Source organism: Castor canadensis, chromosome 14, assembly GCF_047511655.1.
Source record: "Castor canadensis chromosome 14, mCasCan1.hap1v2, whole genome shotgun sequence".
Taxonomy (NCBI): Eukaryota; Metazoa; Chordata; class Mammalia; order Rodentia; family Castoridae; genus Castor; species Castor canadensis.
The window spans coordinates 8425362-8441297 of NC_133399.1; the positions used below are offsets into that span (position 1 = coordinate 8425362).

Consider the following 15936-nt stretch of genomic DNA (forward strand, 5'->3'; position numbering starts at 1 on the left):
TCTCAATAGTTTGTTTATAACATGGCTATTCAGACTAATGTATTTCTCATTATCACTCTTGATTTAAAAAGCGTGAAGACGGGCATGGTAGTGCTCACCTGTAATCGCATCACTCAAGAGGCCCAGGGGTCTACTTTTGTTGGGGATTGGGCTTCCAGAGGCCACAGCAGCTGCTGCTGGCTTAGGAGACCAAAGTCTGCAGGTAACAGGTGTTCCAGGCCCTGATTTCCTATATGGGCATCAGCGAGTACAGTTTTGTGGGACTGCTGCCCACATGGAGAACCAAGCCAGCAGGCTGTGGGAGTTTTGGGTCCTGCTTTCCCATATGGGCTTCTGGAATCTTAGTCCTGGGGCACTGCTGCCAGAATAGGAGAACAAAGCCCATGTGCAGCCATCGTTCCATGGCCCCATCTCCTGCATGGGCTTCAGGGAGCTCAGTTCTGTGGGGCTAGAGCCTGCTGGCTCACGCCTTCTGTTAGCTGTGGAGCAAATAAACAATTTAATGATGCATCTTAATCTCCTAGAAAAACTGGAACAAACCAAACCCCAAACCAGCAGATGGAGAGAAAGAGCAGGGCCAAGATTAATGAAATTGAAACCAAACAAACTGTACAATGAAACAAAAAGTTGGTTCTTTGACTGTATTAACACAATTGATAAACCCTTTAGCCAATATGACATAGCATAGTAGGAAGAAGACCCAAATTAATAAAACCAGAGATGAAAAAGGGGACATAACCACTACGACTAAGCAAACCCATAAAATAGAGAGTACTTTGAAAACTTATTTTCATGTAAACTGGAAAATCTAGATGAAATGGATAAATTCCTAGACCTATGCAACCAATAAAAATTGAACCAAAAAGATACTTACCTAAATAGTCCTATTACATGCAATTAAATTGAAAGAGTAAAAAAGAGTCTCCCTACAAAGGACAGCCCAGGACTTGGTGAATTCATAGCCATATTTTACCAAACAGGTAAAGAAGTCTAACATCAGCACTCCTTAAGCTTTTCCAGGAAATAGAAAGGGAAGGAACGCTACCAAACTCATTATATGAAGCCAGCATCACACTCATTCTGAAACCCAATAAAAACATAACCAGAAAAGAGAATTATATATCAATATTATTAGTGAATATAGATGCAATGATTCTCAACAAAATATTGGCAAACAGAATTCAAAAACATGTCAAAAAGATCATACACCATGACCTAGTTGGTTTCATTCCAAGGATGCAAGGATGGGTCGACATACGTAAATCTATAAATGTAAGACTGTACCTAAACAGAGGCAAGGACAAAAACCACACAATCCCCTCAACGGATGCAAAATCCAACACCCTTTCATAGTAAAGGCTCTGAAGAAACTAGGAATAGAAGGAACAGTCCTCAACATAAAGGCTATATATGACAAACCTAGAGCTAACATCAAACTAAATGGAGAACAACTGAAACCGTTCCCATTAAAGTCAGGAATGAGACAGGACTATCTGCTTTCTCCACTGCTATTCAATATAGGATTGGAATTCCTAGCCAGTGCAATAAGACAAGAGCAAGAAATAAAAGGGACTCAAATTCGGAAGGAAGAGTTCAAACTATCCGTATTTGCAGATGACATGATCTGATACCTAAGAGACCCCAAAAACTCTACCAAAAAGAAAAGCCTACTAGAAATCATAAACTTTTGGCAAAGTATTAACATACAGAAATCAGTAGCTTTTCTATATTCCAACAATGCACAGACTGAGAAAGAAATCAGGGAAACAATTCCATTTACAATAGCCTCAAAAACAATCAAGTACCTCAGAATAAGGTGCTTGAATAAGAAACCAAAGATGTTTTTAATGAAAACTATAAGCCACTGAAGAGAGAAATCAAAGAAGACATCAGAAGATGGAAAAGACCTTCCATGCTCATGGATTGGTAGAACCAACATTGTGAAAATGGCCATACTTACAAAAGCATGTTTTTCACTAATTTCTCTTTTAGTAAAAGAATAACTTGATGTCTCCTGGTCTTGATCCTGACAGCCCTTACACTAAATTTTCTGCCAACTACATTTCCTGGTCATCTCCTAAACTTAGAATAGAAAAATGACATTTTGGTTTCCTTCTAGGTAGTTCCAGCACCCAAACTCAGCCAGAAGTAGCTATAGAAGATTTGGACTGTCACTCCTCTGCACCCCTTTTTAGATTAAAAGGGACCAAAGTCGTTTGGGGTGAATGAGGAACATGGATAAATGAGGACACAGATACATTATATTTTAATCAATATTTAAAGGGTCAGACTCTGACACTGGAACAAGGAGAGCCAGAGCAGCTGGCCCCCTCCAATCTCCCTTTCCAAGCAAGTTACAGAAACTGGGGGACAAAGAGGAGATGCCTGCTTCTGCTTTCCTCTTTGAGATGTTAACAAGCTGCAAGGATCCTTAGATGGGAGGAGAACAATCATGTCTAGCAAAGGGAAGTTCTAAAGCACGCCTATTATCTGTGATTTGGGTGGCCAGGATGGTCTCAGCCACGCAGACCCAACTGCCATCTCAGCCACCCTGACCCATGAGCTTTGATCAGGTGTATCCCCCAGCTCTCCAGTATAAGACCGTGAAGGCAAGAAATGTTTCTTTTTCTCTTGGACCCCCCCCCTTTCTATACCTTTTCCTGCCATGCTAAAATAAATCCTTGCTAAAACTTTCACCTTGTGAGACTCTTTGTTGTGAGACACCCTGAGATGCTTTTCAGTGTTTGTGGAGCTCAAGGAACTGCTGTTTTGTGTGGAAACTGGTAAGATGTGGGAGCCTCCACATCCATTCTCTGGTGACCACTGTGATACTAAAAACTGACTAGTAGTGCTAGAGACGTGGCTCAAGTGGTAGAGCACCTGCCTAAGAAGCATGAAAGCATGAAGCCCTGTGCTGACCAACCACCAGTACCACAAAACAAACAAACAGAAAACAAACTCTGAGTAGATGTCTCAATAGTAAAACTGCATAAAAACACAAACCACAGTGCCCCAGACACATGAGGATGTGATTTGGGGCAAAGTTTGTGGTCCTTGACTTTTCCTTTCTTCCTCCCTTTCTTTTATGGTACTGAGGACTGAAAACTTGAGCTACACCCTCAGCTGTGGGCTTGTACGAGGAAAGGAAAAATTGGGGGGAACGGTAGGCAGGAGCAACTGAGTTATTACCATATGAGACCCCATAATTTCTGTCAACAGCGTGAAGAAAACATAATGAAGAAATGGATGAACAGTGGAGTTCCTCTGTTCCATAATAAATCACAAAGGCGTTCCTTTTCTACTATGTTTCGTAACATGTGCTGACATGCCAGCTCATTAAACTGACACCATGGACAGCAAAGTGGACTTTGTGGATCACTGGAATACAATGCATTGAGCTACCCTTACAGACACTGAAATTCCCCCTTGAGGATAACAATGTACTTCCTTTTCCACTAAGTGAGGACGGTACTCAAAATGCTAACTCTGCCTGCTGCTCACCTTGTTTGTACTCAGATAAGTGGACTTTCAGGATCTAGAATTACTTTGATGGTTTCTGGGAAATTCCCAGTGGATTTGCTCAGCAGTCACTCCACCCACAGGAATCACCCACGCTGAGCTAAAGTTGTACACATGACCAAAACCCTCCCTCAAACAAGAAGCCAGTACACATTGCACAACTCACTCTATACACAACAGAATGAAGGTCCATATGTAAAGGAGTAGTCTAAAAATTCTTCAGTGACCATGAAGGAGTACAACAGAGACATGTCACCCAAAGAAAAGAAGTCTCCAGTCCCAGAGCCTCACGTCTGAACATCACATGTGTTAAAGCATTCAGCCATTGAAAACTGATGTGCTAAAGCACAGAGAAGTTGCTTTCCAACTGCAGTGAATTATGTAGACTTAAGGTAGATGTGTTTTATTTCTGTATCTCTAAGTATATAACTGCACTGGATCTACCCTGTATCGCTTTAGAGACTCACAATGGGCAAACCCACAACAGGCAAGGCAGTCTGCAGTGCCCCCACTGTTGTCATCTACACAGGAGCAGCAGATGACATAGGGGTGAAGAAGCACTGGATACGGCCACAGAAATGATCAGTGAGGACATTCTCACCACTAGCACAGTGCCTTTCCATAGAAAAGGTGAACACATACGCCAGCTTCTATAGTGTCACCTGCCACCATGGACTTTTCTTACTGCCTTCATTTCCACCGGATGAAAAGAAGACTGACCATTTGTCCTCCACCTTGTGTTTCTCACAAATGAATCAGCAATAGCATTCCAAAAATTATATTTTCCCCATGTCTCTGTTGAGAGCAGAGAGCCTGGATTATTTGTCATTTGTAGTCTACACAGCTGGTGAGTGAGGACACTCAAAAGTTACACGAAAGGTCTACTTTTCAAGTGAGCAAGGATTGCATCGACAGTGATCTTGTCTCAGTCCCTTCCTAGGTTTGTACTCTGACACTTTGCCTAAACATACTGCTCTCCTACGCTCAGAGATTGAAAAGGAAGTCTTCAACACCAGCTGTGTAGCTAAATGAAGTTATATATTTTAAGTGAGATAAGGATGGTCCACAAAGTTTGATGGTGTCACTTAGAAGTTTTCCCACTCAAGATGACAGGAGCCAGTAACATGTGGGACTATTGGAGTGGCCATCACGCTCAAGATGGTTTGGGTCTGGACTGTGCCCCAGACTCTTGGAAGACTTTTGGGTGTTCTGAGGCTCCTTAGTGCCAGAGTTCAGGCTACCAGCAGCTGGCGGCAAGAGAACAGGAGCTCTAGATGGATTCTTCCTAGGAAACTTCTCTAATCTGCACAGCTTAACAATGTTCTTCGCTGACATATGTGTTCACATGGTTGTGACATCACTTCACAGGCAAAAACAGTGCAAACACTGGAGTTGGCCTCACACTTACAGCCTTGCTGAGAAGTGTGTTCCACTGCTCTGATGGCAGGTAGTGCTTCTCAGTGACAGGGATGGATGAAGCAAAAACAACAAAGACATCCTGTTCACATATATTACAATTGACAAAACACACTGGCACTTCATTATCTCTGCCTTGCAGGTAAAAACTACTATAATTTCCAAAGACAGAATTTCTTCCTTCCAGGGCATCTGATGGTCAGTAACAATCAATTCCCCTAAAGCAAACACTAGTCCTGGCCATGAGGCTCGGTGTGTAGCCAATGAATTACATTATTGTAGCATGTGCAAGGCCCTGGGTACACACACACACAAAACCAATAGCAACAACCCCCACAAATTCTACTCAGAATTCTCTGATAAAACAGTTATTTATGGTCTGTGGACCTATTTTCTGCTATAATTCACATACTCTGTTTTTCACAATTTTTTTTGTGGCATTGGGGTTTGAGCTCGGGGCCTTACACTTGCCAGGCAGGTGCTCTACCGCTTGAGCCACTCCACCAGCCCTCTCACATACTCTGATTGACATAAGATATAGTTGTAGTGGCTTTTGGGAGGGGGTGCCTCAAAACAGCATGATTTCATTTTTGGTCTGAGGCATGAAACAGAAATTAGGATCCAATTATAAAAGTTTTAATAATGTAATCATGAAAAACGAAATTTACATGAGGAAGAAAACACCTAATTTTTCTTCATGATAAATATGAATCTCAGAACTAAATGAAAAGTTTGGCAAAATTATAAACGATCTGGTCCAGGACACCGTGGAATTTTTCACCTATCTTCTTAGTAAATGAAAACATAACATTTGTTAGTCCGAACGTTGTGACAAAGTTCAAACAATTTGTATGAAGCACACACAAAAAACATGTTTAAAGAAAAAATACAGCTGGGTGTCTTTGGTTCATGCCTGAAATCCTAGCTACTCAGGAGGCAGAGATGAGGAAGATGGCAGTTTGAAACCAGCCTGGGCAAAAAGTTTGCAAGACTCTATCTTGAAAAACCCTTCCCAAAATTAGAGCTGTGGAGTGGCTCAAGGAGAAGGCCCGGTACTAAAAACAAAAATCAAAAAGTCAAATATAAAATACAGTTTTTTCAGTGCCGGGGATAGAACACAGGGCCCTATGCCTTCTACACGAGTTGTACGACCTACAGCATCCTACCCCAAAATGTCATTTTGTCCATCAAAAAGATGAAAGATACATAAAATGTAAAAAACATCCAGAATATGCCAAGGCTAGTAGCACAAAATAATTTTATTATCTGGTGTGACTAAAATAAATAGCACCTATAACACGTATACTCTATTGCCTAAATGGTACTTACACAATTATGCCACGTTTCCTTTCAAGATTCAGAATGAGAGACACACAGCCTAAAGATGTGTATATTAAAAATCAGCCACTAATACAAACAATGCATGTATAACTTTTATCATATTTCCTAACATAAGGTATTTTCTGGAGCATTCTGCAGAAATTACACAAGTGCCCTTGTCTCCCGTCTCCTCAAATCACTTAGGCTCATAGGATTTCACTACAACTGAATAGTCATGGGACGTTTAAGTTATTTAGTAAAACTGAAAAGTTTTCTTTGTCTTAGGGTGTTGCAGTGTAGCCCAAAGTACACTCAAATTTGAGATCCTTTCACTTGAGGCTCCCCAGTGCTGGGACTACAGGCACATAGCACCAAGCCCAACAAAACTGACAACTTGGAGTATCTTTCACATTCACATTATTTTGATATAGTGTGCGTTCTTCTTCCATGTGGGCCAAGTGAAGACTTAGACTTCCATTCAAGAGGCTTCTTCCCATATGGTGTGCTGTTGTATCTGTGAATTCAACTTAGATGACTGCAGGCATTCCTAGATGCTTTCTACTGTCAACATAAGTCCTATGAATGTCAGGTGAGAATGAACCCTTCTCACACCCAATATTTAGGGTTTCTCCCCAGAGTCGATCCTTCCATGTGTGTAAAAGGAAGTGGAATGATTGAGGATGATCCCAAGTTACATCCATAGCATTTCTGTCCACCTTTAACCCATCATGGCATGAAATGGAACTGGGGTCAATTAAGGTTTCCCATATTGTTTACACAGACAGATCTTTTCTCCAGCGTAAGTTGTTTCTTGTACTCACCAGACAGTTTCTGCACCATTCAGCATATTACCAGGCTTTCTTTTCAGTGTGAGCTTTTCCATGTTTGTCAATGCTGCTGTAAGAACTGAAGGCTTTCACATTGCTAACACACATAGGGTTTTTCTCCTCTGTGAACTATTTCATGCCTTCCAAGGGAAGGGGAAATGAAGGCTTTCCCACACTGCTGACACACATGAAGCTTCCCTGCACTGTGAATTCTTTGATGTCTCTGAAGGCAACTGGATGCAGTAAAGGCCTTGCCACACTCCGTACATACATAGCATTTGTCTCCTATGTGAACGACTTTGTGCTATAGCAGGTAACTGGGCAAAGTGAAGGCTTTCCCACATTGCTGATAGCCATAAGGTTTCTCTGCACTGTGAAATCTTTTATGTGTCTGAAGGTTTTAAGATTCAGTGAGGGCTTTGCCACACTGATTATATACGTAGGGTTTTGCTCCAGTGTGAATTCTTGTATGTCTTTGAAGATACTTGGGTAGCGTGAAGGCTTTTCCACATAGCTGAAACACATGGTTTCTCACCAGTGTAAATTCTCTCATGGCCTTGAAGGACACTGTATTTCCTGAAGGTTTTCCCACATTGCTTACATTAATTGTGTTTGTCTCTAGTGTGAATCCTTTTATGAATTTGAAGACAATGGAGATATCTGAAGGCTTTATCACATTGCTTACGTTCATAGGGTTTTCCCTCCAGTGCGAGTGCTTTCATTTTTATCGAGGCATTGGGGAGAAGGGAAAGTTTCCCTGTTCCTTGTATTTACATGGATTCTCTCCCTAATCTGGGTACTCGATTGTTTTGTGTCCATTGTGATCTCTGAGGGGCACATTTACCGGTGAGTGACCATCAAGGACTTCTCCACACACATGGCTTTCACATGGCGTTACTCCAGGAATTTTCTTACTCATACTCTCATGAGTCAGGCTGAAGGCTTCTCCCCATCGACAGCCTTCTTCATGTTCACAGAGCCTCTCTCTGCTTGACTTCTGTAACAAAAGTACAGTATGTTACAGTGTCTTTCCAAATGATTTCACATATATTCATTCACAGCACTCTTACATTTTCCTGTAGTCAGGACAACCATAGCCTTCATATCCTGTAGCGACTACCTGAAGGTGAATGGACTGAATACTCAACAGGAGGGGACACTGACAAAGTCATCAAAGGAGGTATAGTCACATGGAGTTTCTTTTCTCTGCTTTTTTTTTTTTTTTTGGTGATACTGGGGTCTGAACTCAGGGCCTCATGCTTGGTAGGCAAGCGCTCTTACCACTCGAGTTACTCTGCCAGCCCATTAAAATTTTTTTTCAAGATAGGGTCTCAGGTACTATTTGCTCCTGCTAGCTTCGAATCACAATCCTCTGTATCTGTGTCTGAATAGCTAGGATTATAGGCATGAGACACTGGAGTCCAGCCTTACATACGGTTTCTTAATACTCTCTCCACATTCACTGTTTTCCAAACGTTGAGCATCTGTGTTACATTTATGTATAGCTCAAGGGTCCATCATGCACAATGCATGGATGTCTTTTGCTTTCCAGATTTTAAAACACTAGCAAATATAAAATGATACCTCTAAGATGAGCTGCAAGTGTAAGCACAAGTACTGTGGATATTCAAGCTGTATGAATACTTACACAAACATTTCAGAGAGGCAATGAATTTGGAGCTAGGCATAAATATGTATCTGTCTATCTATAGAATATACATATAGAGGAGAGAGAGAGAACAAGAGAGGGAGGGAGGGAAAGAAAGAGAGGGAGGGAGGGAGAGAGAAATAGAGGAAGGGAGGGAGGAGAGAGAGCTGAATGGCCACATAGAAAAAATTTGTAGTGTCTGCGATCACCAGTAAAGGCAAGTTATAATCATACAAACATGCTGTTTAATAGGTAGGCAAAACTAAATAAATTAGATTTTGAATGTTGACAAATAACACAATAGATATACATCCAAATGGGAGCCAATGGTTCACACCTGTAACGCTAGATATTCTGGAGGCAGGGAAGAAGAGGATCAATGTTTGAAGCCATCTCAGTCACACAGTTCACCAGACACTATCTCGAAAATACCCCACACAAAAGAGGGTTATCCAAGTGGCTAAAATTTTAGAGCACTTACCTAGCAAGTGTGAGAGCAAGAGTTCAAACCCCAGCACCACCACACACACTCTCAAAAAACAAAAAAACAAAGCAAAAGAAACAAAACCCAAACCCACATACATGAAAAATCTGATAAATTCAACTACTATCAAAATTTCATACTAAATCTGAATTTAACCACCTATTTATTACCACTGTGTAAAAACTTTATGTTCCCTTACCATTTGGGTACAAAAGTAAGAATAATATTTTCAACATAAAAATATAAACCTGGCTGGGCACTGTTGAGTTACTCTTGTAGTCCTAGGTACTCAGGAAGCAGAGACGTGAGGATTTGGTTTGAAGCTGCCCAAGGATATTGGAGTGGCTCAACTGGTAACAGTGCCTACTAGCAAGTTCAAGGCCTTGAGTCCAAATCCCAGTACAGAGAGAGGGAGAGGGAGAGAGAGAGAGAGATACTGAAACTCTACAAAGGAATCAAGGGAGAAGGTCAGGGAAGCAGCTGCTTCACCCGCAGTTCACAATGGACCCAGGCTCAGAAGTTTGAACACAAGTCTGAGCCTAGAGGCCACTGTCACTGTGCAGAGACAGCCCAGGGTTCCTCCCAGGGAGGACGGAGGGAAACTTGACCAGGGAGGAAACTTAATTCTAGGGCCTCCCCATACCAAGGGCTCCCAAGACCATGTTCCCTCCCCAACAACGGCACACTTTGTCCTAATGGCTGGGTTCTGACCTGAGGCGCCTTGTCCTTGTCCTGCCCTCACTAGTGACACCACATATATGGTGCTTACTGAATATCAACCAATTCTCCATCTCCAATATGGTGTTCCCCAATTCAATTCTGATATCAGGGACACATAGAACACACCCTTCAACCTCTGGGCTCAGACCTCAGCCATCGAGCTGAGGAGAGGAGCTTAGCCTGCCTACACAGTTCATGCAAACAGTATGTATCTTCTCCACTTGCTTCCCTGTGAAAGTTTGCGCTTTTCTGACATGACTACTATAGCAAGCCTTGGTGACCAGTGTCCAAAAGTTCCCTGGGCACTGATTCTCTACTGAGTTTCCTGGACACAATATTTTAAGCCCACTGTCACAACTGCTTGCTTGGGGCATGCAGCACATCCTCTGCAATTACAGGAACAGCCAACATTTGAAAGCTTGAACCTACTGTGAGACAGACCAAATTTAGTTGAAGGATAAATGATCAAAAGTGCACAATAACGCAACCATTACTGAAAAAATTTACTGTATATTCTAAAATGTACCAGAGAGGATTTTGGATGTACCCAATACAGAAAAACGAAACTATGTTAGGACATAGGAAGTAGCCTGATCTACTCTGTTCCCATTGTATGCAAGTACTGAACGACCACACGATAGCCCATGAATTATGAGTGCATTAAAATTAAAACAGAGCCAGGTGCAGGTGGCTCAGACTGTTATCCTGCACACTAAGGAGAGAGAGAGCAAGAGGATGATGGCTCGAAGCCAGTCTGCAAAAGTAGCGCACCAGACCGTATCTCCAAAATGAGAACAAAATGGACTGCAGGTGTGACTCAAGCACTCGTGTTGCAGAGGTCACTAGCTGAGATACGGGTCCCTTGCGGCAATTAGCAGGAAGCAACGTTTTGTGCCAGCATAGACCCAGGGTACTGAGCCCCAAGGACAAAGGGGTCTCACCTTATATACCCTTGCAAGCAGGTTACAGAAGCAAAAAGCAAGGTCTAATCCATATGTGGTTATATTTAATTTTATTGCCTACTTTTCCCTAGGGCTACGTGACCTTCCCCATGTTCAGATTTCTCAGGTTTTATCTCTTTTTGATGGCATCCCTACCTTCCTGCTACTTTCTCAGGACTCAGACCTAGTCTGTTCTCTTCTGATCCTCATCTCTGCTACACTAGAGGACCAGTTTTGCAAGCGTGAAGCCCTGAGTTCAAATCCCAGTCTGACCACCAAAAAAAAAAAAAGAAACAAAATTTAAACACGAATGCCAGGTGGCATGTTACATGTCTGGAATCCACCGTACAGGGGAAGTACAGATAGGAAGACGGCAGTTTGTGACTAACCTGGGCAAAGTGGGAGATTCTACCTGAAAAAATAAAAGGGCCAGGGGTGTGGTTCACATGGTAGATAACTTGCCTAGCAAATGTGAGTTCAAACCCCAGGAATGTCAAAAATACAAACAATATAAATAGAGAATTTTCTCATAATAAAAACAGCAAGTCAAAAGAAATGGTCTGACAAATTTAAACATTAAAATTATGGTGGCAAACACAACAGAGAAGTGAAATATCTACAATGCGTGCAATTATAAAAGGATGTCTGCACAGAGTAAAAATGAAAAAATGGGGAAATGACCAAAACGTATTTATCAGAAGGTAAAGTACCCTGTGTGAAGGAAGATCCAGGCACATGGTAATGAAGAGACAAGAAAATGTCAAGTAGATCCCATTTCATACCTATGAGAAGGACAAAATTGAGCCCATGAGATAACGTGTTTATGGACAAGACACACTGACAGTTGTTCTGGAATGGATACCAGCTGCCTTGCAATTTCCTGTAATATGAACTTGACCAGAACCTAGAGCCTAAGCGTGTTCCTCAAGAATGTCTTGTCATTTTTAAATATGCCCCGTGAATTCTGTTTTTAAGTCCTGCCTCCAAAAGAAAGTGCAACCACCAAGCATAACAAAGTAAGATGTTACAGGTCCAGTGTCTGGGGAAAGGAAAACACAGTGTTTCTCTGACTCCTTGATTAAACTTTACAAGGGTGAAAATGACAAGGACTTATGAAACCCAGCCCAGGGATACAGGCTTCCTCAAAATGAATCCAAACCAGGGGTCACTAGAATGCTGCTTTTCTCTATACTTTCCCACTACAACAGTACGGCAGCTGTGAAATAACAGCAGATCACAACAGGAACAAGTGAATGTCTGACAGCTTACTGAAGCAGTCTCTATCGTTACTTGGGAATGGTGTACTAATGAGGAGGAGAAATGTCCAGGAACAGAATCTACTGAGACTGAGTGGCAAAGAAATACAAACTATGAGGAGAATTACAACTAACAAGACTAACGCAATAATGAAAAAAATCCCCCACAAATGAAAGACAACCAGACAGCTGGTTCAGAGGACTGTGAAATTCCTACCACCTAAGGCAGAATGAACATCAGCCTACTACTAAGCTCCTCCAGAAACCAAAGACAAGGGAAGACTCAGATTCACTCAGAGGCCAAATTTAAGCTGGCAGCAAAGATGGACACTGGGAAGATGTAGCCAATGTCCCTTGTGAATGCAGGTGCACAATCCACAAATAAATACCTGCACCCGGGCACAGTAATCAAAATCCAGTGGAGCGGGCATAGACACAGAGACATAAATGCCACACCAGACCAACACGCCCAGATTCCTAAATGTACATGGCAGAGCAATTTTGGACAGGAGGATAAAAATCACTTAATGAGAAAAAGCAACCTATTTTTTTTTAAATGCTCAGAAAAGTGGAAAAGCAGAAATCCCTATGGAAGACAAAGAAGTGGAACGCTTACCTTATTCGAAATTTTGTTTTTAAAGGTTCGGATGCAGTTCTTTTTGAGCACCAAAAGAAGAAGCATGAAGAGAGAAGGAATGAGTAGTAGGAGGAAATAAAATATGGAGCAAAGACCTAGAGGTAAAAGCTAAACCTACCTACCCAAGCATTAAAAGATACATTAAGTTATGGGAGGCTAAGGAGCAAAGTACTTTAGAAATGATGGTGTTTGAAAGAACCCCTGCTGTTGGGCTGCAGCTCAGAGGTAGAACACTTGCCTGTCATGCACAAGGACAAATAAATAGAAATAGAGTCCCCGAGGAAGTCAGGTGACCCTGTGTGTGACAAGGAAACAACGTATTGTAGAACAGAACGAAGAAGGTCTGCAAGAAGTGAAGGCCAAAACAGACTTTTAACTACCCAGGCTCAGCATGAAAGGCAGCAACATGCAAGGCCTGGAGGACGTGAGGATTTGTCCGTTTCCGCTTGCTCTTTCTTAGCGCTGAACATTGAAAAAACACCCGTGAAAACACTGAATATAATCGAAAGGAGTGGAGACCTGAGGTACTACACTCCCAGAGGAACGTGCCACCTGCAAACATTATTTGGAAAATTCATAAAGAAATAGACCACTACTGCCTTTCAGAAGAACAGAAGGGGTCTTCTGGTTTTGCCCTGGCAGGCCTGGACCACGATCGACCTATTTACCCCTCCCTTGGAGCAGGGGTGACAGATGTGTGCCACCACACTCAGCTTAATGATTGAGACAGGGTATGAACTGTGCTGGCCTTGTACCTAATTTTCCTGATGTCTGCCCCCTGAGGACCTGGGATTACAGACATGAGCCACGTGGAACCCTCCAATGCCCTCTTTTCAAATAGCGAGAGAGGGAGAGACAGAGACAGAGACAGAAACAGAGACAGAGAGAGATTCTACAAAGGAAACGAACTCAGGGAAGCAGCTGCTTCACCCACAGTTCACAAGGGACCCAGGCTCGCAAGGTGAACACAAGTCTGACCCTAGACACCACTGTCACTGTGCAGAGACAGCCCAGGGCTTCACTCCCAGGGAGGGACGGAGGAAGCCTGAGCAGCCAGGAAACTTCATTCTGGGGCCTCCCCACACCTAGGGCTCCCCTATCCATGTTCCCTCCTCCCAGCAGCAGCAGGCTTTGTCCTACAGACTGGGTTCTGACCTGAGCTGCCCTGTCCTTGTCCTGCCCTCACTAATGACACCACATGTGTGCTGTTTACTGAACACCAACCAATTCTCCAGCACAAACCTGGTGTCCCACAACGCATTTCTGACACCAGAGAGACATAGAACAGTCCCTACAACTTCCAGGCTCAGTGCCACCACACTGTCCCCAATGCAGATGCCAGGCCACAGCATGTTTTTTCTGTCTGTTCACCAGTCACTTTCCTTAAATGATTGAGGGGTGGCATTCTGAGTCACCTCAATAGTACAAATTCAGAAAAGTACCTAAAGAGACAAATGTTAAACAAGCAAAGACACTTCTGTAGCTCAGGAAATCCAAGGGTTTAAGGTTGACTATGCTAGGAGATCTGAAATACAGATCAGTTTTTAAAATGGTGCTCCGTTTCCAAGCGTACAGTCAAAATCACAAGTATTTTCTCTATATAACAGAATGGAGGTGTTTTTCTGTCAGACAACCGCTATTGACACCAGTTACCCCCCAAATACACCAACTGAATAAAAGGAAAACAGCCAAAACCCTGTGGGCTAGAATCCTGGTAAATGGCAGTGATCACACAGCTCCCACCTCACAAAGCTTTGGGTTCTAGAGAAGCTGCTCTCCTGTCCCTGCCCCATGCACTTGGAGGGTGTCATGGTGCCCTCCCCTTCCTTTTACACCTGTGCACTGGCCAGACACAAACTTCCCAAATGCACGCTTTTTCCTCAGAAATGATTCAATCGATTGATCAGTAGAAACAAAACAGAAGCAAACGTTTGTGGACTTTCCTCGACCAGGTCTCTGATCTCTGACCACCCTCACCTGAACCAGCACATGGGCCCTCCTTTACTGTGACTCAGGAGGCAGAGATCAGGAGGATCGTGGCTGGAAGCCAGCCTGGGCAAAATAGTTGGCGAGACCCCATCTCAAAAAAACCCATCACAAAAAGGGCTGATGGAATGACTCAAGGTGTACATCCTGAGTTCAAGTCCCAGTACTGCAAAAAAACAAGAGTTCTGCCATGGCCTATCTCCTCTGCACCCCTGTGCCTGAGGCCAGGTCTCTTGGGCTTTGCCCTTGGTGGTGCCATCACCAACAATAATGGGTGACATCACATGGCCCAGTATTCTCATGGTGGCCAAGGGTCTGTCCTTCTCTCAGTCCTTTCCAGGTTCCTGCTGAGATGAGGAAACACACAATTAGTGAACACACATGAGCTTCACACCTTGTAGGCAGGTTCTGTACCACCTGAGTCACTCCACCATCCCTGTTTGTGTGTGTGTGTGTGTGTTGGGTATTTTTGACATAAGGCCTTATGAATTTTCTGCCTGGGATGGCTTCAAACCACCATCCTCTTGTTCTCTGCCTCCTGAGTAGCAGGGATTATAGGTGTGAGCCACAGGTGCCCAGCTACTGTGTGATTTATCAATGCTTGAAATCTAATTTATTTAATTTTGCCTGTCTAGCATAAAAGAGCCTCTTGATATGATTATATCATGGCTTTTCAGATGACTTCCGGCCCTTCATGATTTTTGAAATTCATTCTATCTCTCTGTGTCTGTCTCTCTCTCTCTATCTCTGTATCTCTCTGTCTCCCCTTATTGAAAAATGGGCATTTGAGGGCCAGCCCTATGGCTCATTTCTGCAACCCCAGGTACTTGGGAGGCAGAGATCAGGAAGATACAGTCCAACACCACCACAGGCCAATCCCTCTCTCAACCAATAAGCTAGTGTGCAGCACACATCTGTCATCACAGCTCCAAGGGAGATGGAAATGGGATGATTGTGGTCCAGGTTTCTCAAGACAAAACCAGAAGACCCTTTTGGAAAGAAAAGCTAGGGGAAGAGGGGATGCAGGTGCAGCTTAAGTAGAGGGCCTTCCTAGGAAGTGTGGAGCCCTGAGCTCAAATCCCAGTACCCCCCCAAAAAAGAATGGCATTAGAAATGCATAATGAGTTTACTACAGAAATGAGATTCTTCTTCCTTCAGGGTTTACTTTTTTTTTTTTCTTGC

The 15936-nt window shown here is 43.0% G+C and overlaps 1 protein-coding gene and 2 long non-coding RNA genes across 5 annotated transcripts in view; 1 reads left to right on the forward strand and 2 right to left on the reverse strand.

Annotated features, from left to right (window-relative positions):
• LOC141416319 (uncharacterized) overlaps positions 1–1322 on the reverse strand; it is a 38226-nt gene extending 36904 nt beyond the window's left edge. The window contains exon 1 of the long non-coding RNA XR_012441090.1: positions 99–1322. This is a non-coding gene — a long non-coding RNA (uncharacterized lncRNA). The remainder of the gene's footprint in view (positions 1–98) is intronic.
• Positions 1–15936, forward strand: part of LOC109689049 (uncharacterized) — a 595734-nt gene that overhangs the window by 411182 nt on the left and 168616 nt on the right. The gene's annotated exons all lie outside the window — the stretch shown is intronic.
• LOC141416321 (uncharacterized) lies at positions 6257–10731 on the reverse strand. The gene is made up of 2 exons (XR_012441092.1): positions 9463–10731; positions 6257–8079 (listed from the first exon to the last, which is right to left on the reverse strand). It is a non-coding gene; the product is annotated as an uncharacterized lncRNA (long non-coding RNA).